This window comes from Hemiscyllium ocellatum, chromosome 13 (assembly GCF_020745735.1).
Source record: "Hemiscyllium ocellatum isolate sHemOce1 chromosome 13, sHemOce1.pat.X.cur, whole genome shotgun sequence".
NCBI classification, from domain to species: domain Eukaryota; kingdom Metazoa; phylum Chordata; class Chondrichthyes; order Orectolobiformes; family Hemiscylliidae; genus Hemiscyllium; species Hemiscyllium ocellatum.
The window spans coordinates 59629847-59650019 of record NC_083413.1 but is presented as its reverse complement, the minus strand read 5'-3'; positions in this window follow the sequence as shown (position 1 = coordinate 59650019).

The following is a 20173-nucleotide window of genomic DNA, read 5'->3' as shown; positions in this document are numbered from 1 at the left end:
ATGAGAATGCTTCATTGATCGCAAAGCCACTCTGTAGAATGGTGGAGCAGGATTGGTGGTTTTGGAGTGGTAAAGTAATGATCTCTGATTGCCTTGGAGCTTTTGATGGGAAACAGTTTTTGTTCTTCCCTTAGGCTGATGTAGGAGAACTCTTGGTCTTTTCCCACATAAGATGGTGGATTTTTCCTTTGGATCATCTTGATTGTACTCTCCCCATCTCTATCTATAGATAGACTTTATTTTGGGAGCTAGCAATTAATGCTGTGTGAATGACTTGTCTAAACCCTCATGGTCAATGACCATGGGAGCTACTCATGATGCTAAGGTGACCATTGCCCTCTTGACACCTTTACTTGAAAGTTACTTTTCATTACTTCTGAGATCAAAATGTATTTTCCCAAATACTGCTTCCTTAATTGGTAGCTTGGTTTATTTTTATTCACTCATGGGATGTGAGCATCACTAGCTGGCCAGCATTTATTGTCCATTACTAGTTGCCCTTGAAGATGGTGATGCAGTGCCTATTTGAACTGCTGCAGATGTGCTGTAGATTGATGCACAATTCCCTTACAGAGGGAATTCCAGGAGTTCAACACAGTGACAGTAAAGGAATTGTGATATATTTCCAAATTGGGATTGTGGGTGGCTTGGAGAGAAACTTGCAGGTAGTAGTGCCTGATAAGTCTTTTGTTTATGTTTATGGAAGGCTATTTATTGCTGTATCATAGTTAAGTGAGGTCTCATACTACACAGGAAATGCTAAATATGGAATGTGAAATGAACAGGTTTAAAGGGCACATCAATCTACAACATTTCCAAACCACATATCATCTTGACTTGCAATTATATTGTTGTTTCTTCACTGTCGTTGGGTCATAATTTTGTAAATCTCTATAAAGTCACCCCTCAGCTTCCGATGCTCCAGGGAAAATAGCCCCAGCTTGTTCAGCCTCTCCCTGTAGCTCAGATCATCCAACTCTGGCAACTTCCTACCTAACAGCACTGTCGGTGTCCCTATACCCAGCATGGCAGTTGCGCAGAGCATTTAGGGATGGTCAATAAATGCTGGTCTAGACAGCACCTTGTCACTGCCTTCTTTTGCAGGACAAGGTGGACCATAACTATAGGGAGCAGCAGAGAACTGGTGGGATACAAGAACATGTGTTTCTCCTCAGCCCAGTGGAGAAGGTAACTCTCAATATTTTGAGGTCAGCTATGACAGAGTCTGTAATATGCAGCATGACTGAGAACATTAAGCTCCTCATTTCTCAGAAGTCTGAGTGGAATTGCCAGAAAATGCAAATAGCAAGCCCCTCCCTCAAGACTTCTGTACCTGGCTTCTGTTTCAGTTAGTGGCAGTCTTAAAAGATATAGGCTTTGAAATATTTGCATCACACAAGAGCACATAGAGTCATAGAAATGTACGGCATGGAAACAGACCCTTCGGCCCAACCTGACCATGCCGACCAGATATCCCAACCCAATCTAGTCCCACCTGCCAGCACCTGGCCCATATCTCTCCAAACCCTTCCTATTCATATACCCATCCAAATGCCTCTTAAATGTTGCAGTTGTACCAGCCTCCACCACATCCTCTGGCAGCTCATTCCATACACGTACCACCCTCTGCGTGAAAAAGTTGCCCCTTAGGTCTCTTCTATGTCTTTCCACTCTCACCCTAAACCTATGTCCTCTAGTTCTGGACTCCCCGACCTCAGGGAAAATACTTTGTCTATTTATCCTATCCATGCCCCTCATAAATCTCGATAAAGTCACCCCTCAGCTTCCGATGCTCCAGGGAAAATAGTCCCAGCCTGTTCAGCCTCTCCCTGTAGTTCAGATCATCCAACTCTGGCAACATCCTTATAAATCTTTTCTGAACCCTTTCAAGTTTCACAACATCTTTCCGATAGGAAGGAGACCAGAATTGCACGCAATTTTCCAACAGTGGCCTAACCAATGTCCTTACAGCCGCAACATGACCTCCCAGCTCTGTACTCAATACTCTGACCAATAAAGGAAAGCATACCAAACGCCTTCTTCACTATCCTATCTACTGCGATTCTACTTTCAAGGAGCTATGAACCTGCTCTCCAAGGTCTCTTTGTTCAGCAACACTCCCTAGAATCTTACCATTAAGTATATAAGTCCTATTAAGATTTGCTTTCCCAAAATGCAGCACCTCGCATTTATCTGAATTAGACTCCATCTGCCACTTCTCAGCCCAGTACATGTGTATTCTGTTTGTAAATCATGTATCAAATCAGACATTTATGGCCGTTTAATGTAAGGTTATGGCTAGTAAGGACACTTTCATCATAAACGTTACTTGCCAGGTCAAGTGACTTTCTCAGAAATGGACTGTGCAGGTCATATTTGATGAAGTTGGATTGCAGTGTGCCCCACTCAGAGAATCTATGGTTCCCATAGACTATTTTCAGTGGCATTATGTATTGCATGTAATATTCTCTAAGCTTGAAGACATTCTGTCAAAGCATTTCACTTTGAATGACACATGTCAGTTATTGCTTGGAACAATATTCCAGTGAATAAACTAAATAATCTTAACTAAAGTCAGAAAGTCAATTGTTGTAATGAAAAGGCCATTCTTGAGACTGTGGGGTCCAAGTAAGCAAGGACTTTTATTTGAGCATATGTACAAGGTTGCGAGTCCCTCCAGTTTGTGAGCCCTAGTCTGCACTGGAAATGTGTAATTTATGTTTTTAATTCTCTAGTCCTGATCCATGGTTTTATAATTTTGCAACTTCAAGACATAGCCATCTGACACATTTTTCTGAGACATTCTGATTGGCATTTAGCAAACATATATAATCTAATGTTATCACAAACAATATAATATTACTACATAGAAACTAATATTATCATATAGAACCTAATATTATTTTCCCCTATTTCCCCTTGCACCCCATCAGCACCATCATTCATGGTGTAAGTTGCAGTGGTGGTTTTTAAAAATCACTGGTTTTTAAAAATCAAAATCTTATTTCCCATTGATTTAAATTGGGGCAGAGTTATCGTAATTAACTGTTCAATGTAGGGAGAGGGAGAAACAAAATTGGCAGAGAAACCCCAGAAAGCATGGCATGGTGTAAGTAATATTGTAAACCATTTATACCCCTAATATCCTGGGATTTTTGAGCCATTCTATATTGTATGACATAGATGTGTCATAATTGGTTGAATCTCCAGGAAATTCAGGGCCCTGATACTGAAACTGTCCAAAAATCAGATGAACATTGGATATTCAGAATATTTACATGGAAAATTAAAAAGATCCTTATCACTTTAGTCACGATAATGACATTTTCTTTCTATAGATTGCAAAATATGAAATCTTTCCTCTCATGCAAAAATGATGTTCCTTAAATTGTCAGCAAATGTTCGAAAGAAAAATTGTTGATGCACTGACAAAAGGTTGATCTGGTTTTGATTTTTTTTTATCTCTCTTTGTAGTTAACAAAGCTGCATACTTTATGTATGCATGCTGAAAAGTATACCTAATATCAAAAGGTCAAACAAACAGTATTAGTGCAGATTTCTAGTATATCATTGTGCACCTTTAGATTTTCAAGATTCATTTATCTCAGATTAATGCCCCGTTCCATTACAATTACTCCACATTTTAGAAACAAATACATTCTTGCCAGAAATTTTGACTTTAGGGGAGAAAATTTGAACATCACTAAACCTAAATTGTTATATATTATAATTTTACACAAATTTACAAATGGTAACAGTAATAGGTAAAAGTTCAGAAACAAAAATCAAGATGCTGGTCAGGGTGACAGGTGTTATTATTTAATACAGTGAGAAAGATGTTTGTTTTTGTAGTACATGACTTAAACAATGAGGATATGCTAACAAGTTGAAGTTGGATGTTATATTCCAGGTTCTAATGCAATATAAAACTAGATATTAATGAGTGATGAAACTAGTCTAGTATTGTGTAAAGGCATCTCTCAGCAGGAATCCTTGATTGTTCTAAGCCCAAATGCAACCTAAAGTCTTTTAATGTTTTTACTCTCCCATTCTAAACCTCCACAATATAAAGAAACCACCATTAATACTCCAAGATGCCCTCCATTTCTGTTCTTTGACACATACTGGAGAGTTTGGGTTTTAAATTAGTGGCATGTGGGGGTTTACAAATTAACTAGGTCAGCCTTTCTGGAACCATGATTTTAAACCACAGAAATGTGTCAGTGATTGATACTGCCTCCACTTGTGAAAAAATCACTGTATCGACAGTTTCAATAATGCAAGGAAAGGAAATTGATTACATCCAGACCTGAAAACAACATTTGGAGCAAATGCTTAAAAATGTAATATCTAAAAATACATTATTTAGTGTCAATAAACTAAAACACAAGTAACATTACAGATTGGAACAAAAATCACCAGGCATTATAAAAAACACATATGAGATGCCATCAAACTAAAACTTTAAAATAATATGTAGATAAGTTATGAGAACACATTTATGTAAAGTTGTATGACCATGGAATATTTTGCCTCCCACAGGATGTTCATTGTGTTAGTGGTCATTACATCTTTTAAGGGAAAAGTAGATTAATATTTAAAGCAGAAAAATATGCAGGGCTGTTGGGAGAGAGTACAAAAGTGAAATTATTTTTAAGTTGCTGTAGTAAGCATGATGGACTTCCTTCTGTATTTTAATGGTGCTGCGGTTGTCTTTAATAAAGAAAAATCTAGTATAAAATGGAACGTGTGAACATCATGGTCATTTTTAAGATCAAAAACAGCTACAAAGCTTACTATTTTAATATACAAAATAAATTTTAACTTTTAATGCTTTCACAATTATAGTTTAATGTGTTACGCTTTTCTTTGGTGTTTGGGGTTTAAAGTGTAACTATCTATTTTTCACATATATTGTTATCCGTATTTTTATATAGGTGTCAATAGGAAACAATATTTATGTTATTTTCAAAATCACAAACCTTGGGATACTTGAAATAGCGTAAAATGCATCTCAAATCAACATAAACATATCTATTTGAAATGCTCGGCACTATGCTTGCCTCAGGTTCTGCCTGATCCAAGAGAGTTTTCATTATGTTCACCATATCTTTGCTTACACCAGTCTAGCTACATGCTTGAAATGTTTTGTCATCTTTATTCCATACCATTTAGTTCAAATTTGCATATTACATTAAATCATCAGTGGAAAAAAAATGAGTGCTGGGATTTACTATTGTAGCATTATAAATCTTGCAGCATAGCACTTTAACATTACATGCAGAGTGATTTATTCTCCATTGTAAATGCAATCTCTTATAGCAATGTTCTGCATGGCAATTAAATCACAATGACAAGAGATAATTAATTAGCTAAGATGTAGAATCATAGAACCATATAACCCCTACAGTGTAGAAGCAGGCCATCTGGCCCATCAAGTCCACACCGACCCTCTGAATAGCATCTCACCTAGACTCACCTCCCCCCCCCCCCCGCACTGTTCTGGTAACCCTGTATTTTTCATGGCTAATCCACCTGGCCTGCACAATCCTGCATGCTATGGAAAATTTAGCATTGCCAATCCACTTAACCTGCATACCTTTGGACTTTTAGCATATGTGAGAACAGATTGAATGATCTTGCTTTATACAGTGAATGGCAAAACTGTTAGGTTATAGTCCAACAGGTTTTATTGGAAGCACACTAGCTTTCAGAGTGCTGCTCCTTCATTAGGTGCTCCAAAAGCTAGTGTGCTTCCAATTAAACCTGTTGGACTATAACCTGGTGTTGTGTGATTTTGAACTTTGTACACCCCAGTCCAACACCAGCATCTCCAAATCAGAACTGTTAGGAGTATTGATATGCAGAGAGATCTAGGTGTGCAGGCCCACAGATCATAGAAGGTGGTAGTGCAGGTAGATAAGATAGTAGAAAGGGCCTATGACATGCTTGTTATCATTGGAAGAGGCATTGAGTAGGCCACACTTGAAATATTGTGCACAGTTCTGGTCATCACACTACCGGAAGGATGTGGATGCTTCAGAGAGATTTCAGAAAAGGTTTACCAGGCTGTTGCCTGGTATGGGGGCTATTAGCTATGAAGAAAGGTTGGCTGGACTGGGTTTGTTTTCATTGCATCACAGGAGGTTGAGGGGTGACCTAATAGAAATTTATGATTGTGAATGGCATGGATAGGATGGAAATTATGAGGCTTTTTCCAAAGATGGAGGTGTCAATTACTGGGGGTTACAAGTTCAAGGTGAAGGGGTGGAAGTTTAAAAGAGATGGGTTAGGCAGATTTTTCACACAAAGTGTGGTGAGTGCCTGGTACATGCTGTCAGAGGAGGTGATGGAAGCATTACATACAATCAAGAAGCACCTGGACCCATACATGAATAGGAAGGGAATAGAGGGATACGGATCCTGTAAGTGAAGACAATTTTAGTATGGAAGGGCAAAATGGTCAGCACAGGCTTGGAGGGCTGAAGGGCCTGTTCCTGTGCTGTATTGTTCTTTGTTTTTTGTTCTTTATACTACACATAGGGATTCAGGCAGATTGATTTCACCAGTGACATTTAAAGATAATATAATCTCTTTTAACATTTCTTTTCAATATTATACTTATGGTATAAAAAGTCAATGCCAGGAAACATTTCTGTAAATAATTTACTTGCTAACAAAGTATGAGTATTAAAAATTTGATGTTAGAAGGGTGATGAATAATGACAAATTATCAATGAATGAATGATAAATGTGCAAATATCAGTTATCAATAAATCAAATAAATTGGTGAAATACTATAAAAGTTTTATTGTAATTTGCTTAATTCATATTTGAAAAGAAAATCTGCACTGTACTATTAATGGCAATAAAATAGCTCATCCTTAATTGTAAGAATATGAGTTTTCAAATTCTCTGTCAATAGTTACTTCATGTAAGCTTCATGTGAGTAATTTTGATTACCAATCCATCGCTTCAAGGGATAAGGAGAAAATGCCTACAATCTAAAATATTCAAAGGTGTGTGTGTGTGTGTGTGTGTGTGTGTGTGTGTGTGTGTGTGTGTGTCCAGCAATTTATAAATGCTCTATTAAGTTCTCATTATCTCAGCAGTACATTAGTGGAGCTCTGCTGAGAGAGCTTAAAGATTGGGAAATTCTTCAAACAAATCAACTTGCTAGCATAGATTGGAATCATCGGGGAAATAAAAATGGTTACAGTTATTTACTATAACAGAAAATTCTGCCAATAATGGCTCATAAAGAGAAGATTTGCACCCAGGGAGAAGGCGTAAATGTCTTGTAGGTTTGGAAAGAGAAAGTTGTTAATTCACTCTTCTTAAAGATTTCAGACAATTGAAATATCATCTCGATAGCTCTTACTGTTTTCTGATTTAATGAAACTTTGCATTGAAGCTACTGGATTAGGAGCATAACCATAGGAGCAAGAATAAGCCATTTGGTTCCAACAGCCTGCTTTACCATTGAAACAGATCATGGATGACCTTCTGCCTCAAAGCCTTTTTCCGGCACTTCCTCCATAGTGCTTCATATCTTTAATACCAAGGATTCTACCAATCTCTGTCTTGGATGTACTCAATGAAGGAGTCTTCTCAGCCCCTTCTCAGCACTCTCAGTGGGGTGGAGAGTTTCAAAGATTTGCTACCTTATGATTGAAGAAATTCTTCCTAATTTCAGTCCAAAATGTTAACTGTGTCCCCTCTGGTTCTTTTGTTGAGAGTTATACAGTGAGTCATTTAAAAAGTCTCAGTGCAATCAGGCAGAGTCAAGATGGTTTTGTGAAAGGGAAATCATGTCAGATTAAATTTTTGGAATTCTTTGAGCAAGTAACATACAATGTGGATCAAGGGAACCTATGGATGTGCTGTTCGTACATTTACAGAAGGAATTTGACAATGTCATCAAAGATCTCTAAGAAAAATAAGAGTTTGTGTACAGAGGTAACATAATCACATTGATAAAGGACTAGTTAGCTCACAGGGAAGAGAAAGTAGGCATAAGTGGATCCTTTTTGGGTTGGCAAGATCTGATGAATGTAGTGCCACAGTAATAGGCCCTCACTATTTGCAATTTATGTTAATGACTTCAACGGAGGAACCGAATATACAATTGCTAAATTTGCTGATGACATGAAGATAGTAGGGAAACAATTTGTGAAAAATATGGAAGGGATTTGCAAAGCAAAGCTATGTAGATAGGTTAAGTGAGTTGTCGAAAAAAGGGTTGATAATGGTGTAAGTTGGAAAATGTAAGGAAGAGTAAGAAAGTAAGGAAATATTCGAATGCAGGCAGATTGCAGATCTCTAAGGTACAAAAAAAATCAGGTTTCCAGTCTACCTGGAAGAAGTGCTGAAGGTGACAAAGATGCAGAATATACTCAGAGAGGGCAGTCTCCTCCAGAGATGCCAAGCAGCACAGATGCCAGTCTTCAGCCAATTTGAATCACTCCTGATATATCAAGAACCATCTGGAGGCACTGAATACTGTAAAGGCTATGAGTCCTCACAACATGCTCATAATAGTATTGAAGACTTGTGGTCCAGAACTTGCTGCTCCCCAAGCCAAGCAGTTCCAGTACTGCTTCAACAATGGAAAATTGCTCAGGTATGTCTTATACACAAAAACAGGGCAAATCAAATGAACCAATTATAGTTGCAGCAGTCTAATCCCAATCATTTATAACGTGATGAAAAGTGTCTTCACAATGCTATTAAGCAGCACTTGTTTTATAATAACTTACTCTTAACATTCGGGTTTGGTTCCGCCAGGGCCACTCCGCTCCTGTACTCGTTTCAGTCTTGGTTCAAACATGGTTTAGGCTGAATTCCAGAGAGGATATAAGAGTGACTGCTCTTGACATCAAAGCCCACACTTGATTGAATGTGACATTGAGGTGGCAGTAAGGTAACCTTGCAAAATTCAAGTTGATGATAATCAGAGTAAATCTTTTTGCTGGTTGGAGTCATAGCTGGCACAAAGGAGGATGGCTGTAGTTGTTGGAGGTCAGTCATCTCAGCTCCAGGAGATCTCTGCAGGAGGTCCTCAGGATCGTGCCCTAGGGCCATCATCTTCAGCTGCCTTATCATTGACCTTCCCTCCATCATAAAGTCAGAACTGGGGTTGTTGAAGAACAAAGAGCAAAGAAAATTTACAGCCCAGGATCAGGCCCTTTGGCCCTCCAAGCCTGAGCTGATCCAAATGTGCTGTCTAAACCTATCGGTCGATTCCTAAGCATCTGTATCCTTCTACTCCCCATCTACTCATGCATTTATCCAGACGCATCTTAAATGAATTTGCCATGTCTACCTCTACCACCTCTGCTGGCAACGCGTTTCAAATACCCACCACCCTCTGTGTGAAGTACTTGCTGCATGTATCCCCCTTAAACCTTCCACTTCTCACTTTGAAAGCGTGACCTCTCGTTATTGAATCCTTCACCCTGGGAAAAAGCTTGTCTCTATTCACCCTGTCTATACCCTTCATGATTTTATAAACCTCAATCAAGTCCCCCCTCAATCTCTTTTTTCTAATGAAAATAAACCTAACCTACTCAACCTTTCTTCATAACTAGCACCTTCCATACCACGCAACATCCTCATAAACCTTCTCTGCACCCTCTCCAAAGCGTCCACCTCCTTTTGGTAATATGGAGACCAGAACTGTACACAGTATTCTAAATCCGGCCGAACCAATGTCTTGTTCATGACTTCCCAGCTCCGTCAATACCCCGTCCAATGAAGGCAAGCATACTATATGCCTTCTTGACCACTCTATCCACCTGTGCAGCAACCTTCAGGGTACAATGGACGTGACTCCCAGATCTCTCTGCCCATCAACTTTTCCCAAGGCTCTTCCGTTCATTGTATAATTCACTCTAGAATTAGTCTTGCCTAAATGCATCACCACACATTTGTCTCGATTGAAATCCATCTGCTACATTTCCACCCAACTCTCCAGTCTATCTATATCCTCCTGTATTCCTTGACAGTCCCTTATGCTTTCTGCTACTCCACCAATCTTCGTGTTCACTGACAGTTATACAATGTTCAATGACATTGACTCCATTTCAGATAATGAAGCAGCCTATGTCCACATGTAGCAAGATCTGGACACTATCCAGGTTTGTGTTGACAAGTGGCAAATAATATTTTGCTAGATAAGTGTCAAGCGATAACCATCTCCAACAAAAGAGAATCTAATCTTTGCTCCTTGATACTTAATGACACTATCCTCACTAAAGCAACATCCAGGGGGCAGGTTACCATTGATGAAACTGAACTAGACTAGGTATGTAAAAATTGTGTGCACAACAGCAGGTCAGAGGTTAGGAATCCTGCAGTCACTACATCCAAAGCCTGTCCACCATCTACAAGGAGTCTAATTAATGTTCTCCCCTTTAAGGCAAGTGATTGGCTTTCACAGCAAGAGGATCAATGTACCAGATAAGGGATGTCTTGGTGCAATTATACAGGGTGTTGGTGACACCACATCTGGAGTATTCTGTGCAGTTTTGGTCTTTTTATCTGAGGAAGGATGCTTTTGTTGTGGAGGAAGTATAATAAAGATTTACCAAATTGATTCCTGGGATGGCAGGGCTGACGTATGAAGAGAGACAGGATCGATTAGGACCATATCAATTTGAGTTTGGAAAACTTGGATAGGTGGTATTCTCAAAAAAGTCCATGAAATTATAATTGGACTAGATGGGGTAATTATAGGAAGGATGTTCCCATTGACTGAGGAGTCCAGAACCAGGAGCCAAAGTTTATAGAACATAGAACATAAAACATAGAAAAATACAACACAGAACAGGCCCTTAAGCCCACAAAATTGTGCCGAGGATTATTCCTAATCTAAAATAAAATAACATAACCTACACACCCTTCAATTCACTGCTGTCCACGTGCATGACCAGCAGTTGCATAAATGTCTCTCATGACTCTGCTTCCACCACCACTGCTGGCAACGCATTCTATGCATTCACAACTCTCTGCGTAAAGAACCTTCCTCCTAATATCTTAAAAGTATGACCCTTTGAGCCAGTCAATCCTGCCCTGGGGAAAAGTCTCTCGCTTTTGATTCTATCCACGCCTCTCATTTCCTTGTATATCTCTTTACGAATATGTTGTAGGAGATGAGGAGCGATTTCTTCACCCAGAGACTGCTGAGTTTGTGAAAGTGTCCACCACAGAATGTGGTTGAGGCCAAAACATTGAATGTTTTGAAGAAGGAGTTCTTGAGGCCGAAGGGATCAAAAGGTATAGGGAGAAAGAGGGATCGGGTACTGAGTTGGATGATCAGCCATAATCATACTGAATGGCGGAGGAGCCTTGAAAATCTGAATGGCCTAATCCTGCTCCTAATTTCTATGTTTCTATGTCCTTGCCTGGATGGATGCAATTCCAACAGCATTCAAGAAGCTTGACACCATCCAGGACAAAGTAGCCACTTGATTAGCACCACATCCACACACATTCACTTCCTCACCTCTGACACTCAGTAGCAGCAGTGTGTATTATCTACAAGGTGCACAACACCTTCCAATCCTGTGACAGCTATTATCTAGAAGGACGAGGGCAGCAGATGCGTGGGAACATCAGCACCTTCAGTTCACCTTCAATCCACTCACTATTCGGACTTCAAAATGTATTGCTATTTCTTCAGTGTCACTGGGTCAAAGACCTCAAACATCCCACTAATGGCATTGTGGTCTATCTACAGCAAATGGACTTAAGCAGTTCCTAAAGGTAACTCACCAACCTTTTCTCAAGGACAACTAGGGATAAACAATTAATATTGGCCCAGCCAACCATGCTGAATCCCATGAATAATAAAATAAATAACTCAACTCAATATGAATAACACCTCGAATTTAACAGGTTGGGTTGCTAACTTGTTTTACAGTAAACACAACCAAACCATATCTTCGATGCTACCAGAGTAAATTACAGATAATATAGTCATTTTTATACAAGACCAGCAAAAATATCGTAGGTTGACAATAAACATTGAGAGGAACAGCATTTCTTTTCCTTCTGTCTTATATATTTTTAATTAGCCCATCTGGCTATCTGTCTACATATCTCCTTCCATTTCTTTTAGCTTGACACTCTGACTGTGTAAGAGTTAGAATTTGACTTTGACTACCAACCTCACTTAATGGGTAGGACTGTGACATTGATTGATTTGTCTTAAGCAAAGACGCTGATTCCCTTTGCTGTAATGGTGGATTCTGTATTGTCAGTGTCATTTTGATTTTGATTTTCTGACCTTCAGTTGGCGTTGTGTGAATGGTTGGATTGTATATGATTAAACACGCTCTCCAATTGTCTGATACCCTCTGTCAATCATCTGATCTCCATGACACTGATGGTCTCTCTGTTTATTCATGAGATATATGGATATACCTAGCCTATTTACAACAATTCCTATTACATATGTGGACCTGTCATCCTATTGTTTTTTATATGACTTTCTGACCATCACTGGAACTTTTAAGTTGCATTTGACTTACTTTTATAAAATTATTGATGCCAGGCCTAATCAAAATAATCTTTGCTTGAATGTTGAATCATTAACATATAGGTGAGCAGCCTATTGTAGGTGGTGGGCTATTCTGCAAGAGAACAGAAAACTGTGTTTCCTGTATTGAACAGAAACATGGAATTATTGCTTAGCTTGTCACTTATCAAGTATTTATTTAAGATTTCTTCAGAATCTGAACATTTCTTCTTGCAGCATGATTTGGCACTGGGTAATATTAAAATTCAATTCTCACTCAGAAATATTTCAAACTCTTCTGATGTAAATTTTGATCCATTTTCTGACACTAACACATCTGGCAAACCATAAATTGCAAACCATAGATTGCAAACCAGTTGCTCAAAACCTGAATAGCTCAGATACATGCAGTATTGGGCATAACTGGAACACATCCATTTGCTGTAGCTATAAAACAAGACATATTTTTCTCTGTCACTTTAACATATATTCATTAATTTCAACAATTTTCTTGTGTTTGATCATGAAATGAAATTAACTTTGGATAGGTCATTTCTCATTCTGAGACATACTTTACTACATTTCACCAAACTCTTCAATTTCTGTCTAACCTTGGATACAATTATTTCTTCCTACTGCCTTCATACAGCCACACGTTGTATGTTCTTGAGGAATTCCTCTAAAAATCTATCTCTAAACTTCAACTTTACAAGGACTATTAAACTCCATCGGAGACTACCTTGATCTATATTCAGTTTATTTCTATGTGAAATATTCCGGGCACCACATATCATCATACTCTTTAGTCTAACCATTCATAATTGAGCAATTTACACAATACCGCATCCTTGCAACTCTCTCTAATAATTTTTCTGGCAGATACTGGCATGTTATTTGTGCATGTGAAGCAATTCATAGGTAACCGCTAGAAATGAAACAGTGTCGATTGGGAAATTAGAAAGAATGCCCACATTTGCCAGACCTGCTGCCTTCCACTAATCAATGTCACACTGATGGGCCATCTAAATCTCTAGAGCTGTGCTCTTGCTAGCGCTGTTGTTATGTTCTTTCAACAGAATATAATTGTAAGGGCTTTCTGGTCAGTTAACAAAATGAAATTTCCACTCAACAGCTATTTCTTGAATTTTGTAACAATACATATAAATTTCATTTGACCCATACTTTTAGATGTAGTCAATGTGGCCCTTTGTAATATTGAACAATGGACTCTTTCTCTATTTGTTGCTAATAGCAGGTGGGAGAGTGGGCAAGAGGAAAACCTTAAGAGAAGGAGTCAGCAGCACCTAGAACAATGGGCAAGGTGTCATTGCAGAAATGGAGTCAGTGACACTGAGAGAAGCAGAGATAAAAGAACCCTCTGGCTGGCAGTCACATTAAGAGCTATATTCTTTGGAGTTGATTGGGATTGTTTCTTGCACAACTATAGACAAAGGAAGTAGGTGTTTGGTGAATCTCTGGTATTTCTTTTATTCACTGTGGGACATGGATATTGCTAGTTGGGCCAACATTTATTGCCCATTCCTAGCTGTCTTTCAGAAGGTGGTAGTGAGCTGCTTCTTGAATCCCTAAGTCCATCTGCTAAAGGTAGACCCACAATGTCATCAGGAAGGGAATTCCCACAGTGAAGGACAAATAGGTATGATGAATGCCTTGGAAGGTACTGGTGTCCCATGCATCTGCTACCCTTGTCCTTCTAAATGAAAGTGGTGTAGGTTTGGAGGATGATATCAAAAGAACTTTGATGAATTTCAGCAATGCGTCGCTAAATAGGGCAGATTGCTGCTGCCGAGCATTTGTGATAGAGGAGTAAATGTTTGTGTATGTGGTGCCAATCAAGTGGGTTGCTTTGCTCTTGATGGTGTCAAGCTTCTTGAGTGTTGTTGGAATTGCACCCTGTACTGATTATAATGAGGTCAGCCAGGTGGACATCATAGAATATGAGTTCCCTGATTGAGGCTGTTAATCTGGTCCAATCAGGGAGCCCTGGCTGACAGATAAGAACAAGCATGTCAGACATCCTATTCACGGTGGCTCTGAGAGAGCTGGATCATTGTGAAGGACTTTCCACATGTAAATAAAGAGTAACTTCGGGACAGCATACCAGCTTCTGTAGAGCAATTTCACACCCATCCAAGTAAATGGGGCTATTCCATCAATCTCCTTACTTGCACCTTGTAGGTTGTGAACAAGCTTTGGGGAATTGGGAGCTAAGTAACTCAGTGTAGGATTTCTCACCTCTGACCTGCTCTTGGGGACAGAGTGTTTACAGAGTGAGTGTACTTTAGCTTCTGGTCAATGGTAATCCCCAGGATGTTGACAGTGGGGGATTAAATATTGGTTGAGGTCTTTTCCTTCATTACATGTTTAGCATAGTAAATAAATTGGTGATAAAGGTAATTAAATATCTTAAAGGCAAAATAAATAAGTTAATAGTGTAATTAAAACTCATCAAGGATAGCAGCGCAGGTGTTATGTTAATGCTGCAGCATGAGACTTCCTGGATGCCACTGCATTCCAGATTAAACACATCTGTGGTACATGTTTGAAGTTTAAGCAGTTTTGGCGTGGAGGTTATGAGCTGTAGACTGAACACTACAATGCATCAGGGATGTTGAAAGTTACCTGCATTCTGTGTGGCCAATTCTTTGTGGCAGGAGACTCTCAGACTACTTAGGATAGGGTATTTTGATTTGGGGTGAATGTGTAAACTCCACATAGACAGTCGCCTGAAGGTGGTATCAAACACAGGTCCCTGGTGCTGTGAAGCAGCAGTGCTAACCATTGAGCCACCTTGCTGCCCCAACTCGCCCTGGGTTACGTGGCCATTGGCTGATGTGATCATCATGCCTGGGTTACCTACAACCAGTTAGAAATAGGAAGCAAGGGGATTATCACAATTCCTGTTCAAGTATGAGATGCTACACACACACACACACACACAAATATGTGGCATATCAAAGAGTAGAGATGAGTTAACAGGAGAAAATACAAAAATGGGAACTGGAGTAGACCAATGATTGAGATTAGTTGCTACAAAGATAACAAAAAGACAAATCTAAAGGCTTTGTATTTAATGCACTTGGCATTCATAACAAAGGAAAAGCCTGATATTGCATTTTGAAGTTAATAAACATAATGCAATGACAACTTTAGAAACATGGCTTCAGGAGAAAAAGATTGGGTCCTGAATATTGAGGGATATGTGATATTAAAGAAACATGGGAAGATATATATGGGTAGAGGTGTAATACAATTAATCATGGATGTTATTTGTGACAAAGTAACAGCAATGATCATGAGTGACTTTAATCTACTTAGAAATTGGAAAACTCAAGTTGGCAGTAATAGCCTAGATGAGGAGCTCGTAGAATACTTTTGAGAGAGTTTCTTAAAATGCCATTTTTTTGGAACCAACTAGAGGGCAGATTAGACCAGACTTAATGTTAAATAATATGAATTTAGCATGTATTGAAAATTGGCTGGTTGACAGCAAACCGAGAGTATGCATAAATAAGTCATTGTCTGGATGGCAGGATGTAACAAGTGGAGCAGGGGTCTGTGCTCAAGCCGCATCTTTTTTACAATTTACATCAATGACTTACATAGGGGAAAGATGGCTAAATTTGCAGATGACATCAAGACAGGTATGTCAGTATGCCATGGAGAAGTCATAAGGAATTTACAGGCTGATAAACATAGATTAGTTCAGTTGACAAAACCTAGCAGATGGATTATAATGTGGGAAATAGTGAAGTTGTTCACTTTGGCAGGAACAACAAAACAAAGCAGTGCAGGTCCAGTAATTGACATCTGATTATTGTCAATGGGGTCATATCAATCTCTGTAGTGGGGACTCAGCCAACCCCATCTTTGTATGCTACAAGAACATGGCAAACCCTTTAAGCCAGTGACTGAATACATAAATGGTTTTAAAATAATGTTTATTACTAAAACCAATTGTTAGGAATGAAAGTGCCACTAATCAAAAGGATAATTAATTTCTTTGTTAATGCACAATGGCAATTAACTTGACTGGTTTAATAATTAATGACACTATCCAATTGTAGTAGTTTGGCTGTCCTGACTGCAATGCATGAAAGTCTTGTTCTTAATGCACTTTAAAAAAATTTAATGAGTCACCTTAAAAACAAAGGTTACAAATCTTGTAATCAAGAGTTGGTGACTTCACTTTTGAATATTGAATCCCTACAGTATGGAAACAGGCCATTCAGCCCAACAAGTCCACACCAACCCTCTGGAGAGTAACCCACCTAGACCCAATCACCTAGCCCTGTGCACTTAGCTCTGAATAATGCAGTCATCTTACACATCCCTGAATCCTATGGGCAATTTAGCATGGCCAATTTACCTAACTGCACATCTTCAGACTGTGCGAGGAAACTGGAGCACCCGGAAGAAACACACGTAGACATGTGGAGAATGACATTGACAGTTATCCAAAGGTGGGATCAAAACCAGGTCCCTGGCACTGTGAGGCAACAGTATTAACCACTAGAGGGTGGTGCTGAGTTGGAAGATTGGAGTTGGGACAAGTTGGAGTGAAGGGAAATGAGGAAACTGGTGAAATGCCACTCATGTGGTCCAGTCATGATCCTGTCTTCATAATGGGTGAGGAGCAGAATGTTGAGCAACTCACTGGCCATCTTGCCTATGTTCAAACTATTGTGGACTGTTTATGTCTTGGAATGAGAGAAGGGCAAGTAATAAGGAGGATGAAAGGAATCGTGGAAATGAGAGTGGGCAATAGAGAGGTGTGTGGGGTTAGTGGTTTCAGGGATTGGGATGTGTAATAGCAAGTGAGGGAAGATGTGGTCTATCATCAAAGTGGTGCAACCTAAGCCTTGGTGGCAGTTGAGTACGGGAACAGAGATAGAGTGAGTGTGAGGTATTGGAGAGAAGAGGGTGGTATTTACATTGGTGGATGGAGAAGGTCATTGATCTACTTCTTACACTGATGGGCAATGCTGCTGTACTGACTCAGGTGGCATGGTTTGCTGCCATGGCCTGTACTACAGTATTGGAGGAAAACGGAAGCCCTGCTTTCCCACCACTATGTCAAGTGGATCTTCAGATTCCAACCTGCAAAACAAATTCCTCGGGTCTGCCTTGTCAATGGCAAATGTCAGGAACTCTGCAGTTCAGTTGCAACTGACATTGCTTCTCTGGATGGTGCAGGTGTCCGCTGGGTGGTGAGCTGTTCTGAGAATGGTGGTGAGGTAAGGTGAGGGTATAATCATATAACATAATAAAATATAATAAGCTAAGGGCAAGAAGGACACCATCAGGGCCGGGTAGATGGTTGATGAGGCGAGTCTGGTAAAGTATGGTGATAAATTTTGCTCAGCCTCACAGTGAGAATCCCTTTAAAAAGCTTGACACAACTTGCACTGAACCAAGAAGCACAGGATTCTGCCCATTGTTTCCAGGCTATATCAAATTTTCTGGGAAAACCATAGTTCCATCAGAATTAAAACAAACAAGCATAAAATCCTGAAAACATTCGTGACCTGAAACACTGTCCCACGTTTTACTGTAAGTGATGACAAATTGGCTTTTCCTGTTCACTGTTTATTTTGTGTGCACTTGTCAGTAGTGGTGTGTCACTAAATTTCCAGTAATCAGGCATCTGACCAAGTTGAATGTCCTCTACCGAAAATCTGTAGCATTTGGGAGCAGGTTAAGCAGCACACAGGCTTTTCAACCAATCAGATTGATAAATGCTTCCTGAAACGTACAGATTACAAAACAGCAAATAAAACTGGAACTGATCAGTTATATTTAAATCATTGATTGGGGTGGACAAAAATGATAGGCACACATGTATGTGGGATTAAGGGAAAAAGAGGAAATATGAAATTTTAAAAAATCATAGAATCATCTAAACAGAAGCATGAGTAGCTCATTCGGCCTGTCAGGCCAGTCTACAATAGCTCATGACTGATCCTCTGTCTCAAAGCCACATGCTATTTTCTCCCCATGCCACTAGATAACTTTGTTGAATATATTAAATTCCTGATGAAGAGCTTATGCCTGAAACATTGACTTTCCTGCTCCTCGGATGTTGCTTGATCTACTGTGCTTCTCCAGCCTCACACTTTTTGACTATGGTAGCATAAACCCCATTCATAGAGCTTGTCTAAATGTCTGGTTTAAGGGAATTGGAGATTACTCTGAATAATGTTCTATGAAATGTAGGTCCTTAAGTAGACCTCCTGGGATATGGCCATTCACTTTAGTTTGTAGACAAAGAAATTTAGATAGGTTTTGTGCAGCATATTCAATTTACATATAAACATCTCTCTCTCTCAGCACTCTTCAATTTCTACTCTAAACTAAAAAAAAGAATAATTGTGTCTGAAATACTTTTTACTGTCGTTGCAACAACTCATGTTTAGAAATTGGAGAACAATGGAGAAAAATCCAAAACATGTGATCTATGGTTAGGTCACAACCAAAGTTAGCAACATCCATAAGTAAAAGCCAGCCAAATGAACAGGGAGTGCTGCTGCAAAGTATACAGATTATAATTATTGCTTCAATAGTCTGTGTCTAAAATAGCTGAAAGATTCTGAAGCAAATGTGAAATGGCACCAATCTATTCAATTTATTTGTTTGATTTTTCAATACTTAATAAGGGGAATGGATAATTGCCCATCACTTACCTGAGCACCACGGTTGGCATGTTTGTTCACAATATTTGCACCAACATTATATAGTGTCTTGGATCACATAATTAAAAAGTGTTAATGTTAGCAGGATTTCACATTGCACGTTTGTCAGAGTATTTGGTATGAACTGTGCAGAATTCTTTCATTGCAATGCTGATAATTAAGTAAAAGTTCACCTCTGAGCTTTTTGAGATTTCTGAAAAAGAAACTCTGTTCTGTGTAATTGTGATTGAATGCAAACTATCTCAGTTGTTTCCAAAAGCAGTCATTTGTAATTATTTCTAAGAACATGCATTTAACATGAAAATGAATGCTTTAAACCAGCACAGATAACTAGGCAATATAAGAGATAGAGTTTTAAATTATAGCATAAAAAGTGTAATGAATTCTTTTTTTAAAAAAACTGTCTTTTTGAATTTTAAAGAATAATATTATTTCACAAAAACAAAAGGAAGTTTTTTTGTGAATTTGAAATCAATAAAGTGGTGATTTTGTAAGATTCTTGAGGGTATGTACATCAACGTGGTCAGGTTCATGGCAAATGAATGGTCCACAGTGTGGGAAAGATAGAACAAAGCAAATGGAACAGAACAAATCCCTCAGCTGCCCTGTACCCAGAAAAAATGTCTACAGAGAAAAACAAATCCTACAATGAATTTTTTCCCTTATATCAAAAGTTTGGAGTGGGGGGGGGGGGACAGTAAATGTTTAATTGATCCTTGCTCATCATTTACCTAGTATCCATTTTACAGACCAGTGGAAGGTCTCTTTTGCTTCATTTCTACAACTTCCATCAACCATCTTAAAACATCAAGCCTGACCTGCACATCTTTATTTTTCCTGATTCAATCTCTTTCCAACAGAATGCCCTGTTTGCCTCAGGTCCAGAGCAAATGATTTGATTAAAAGCAGAGGCAGTACTAGGTTAGGAGATCAAGGCATT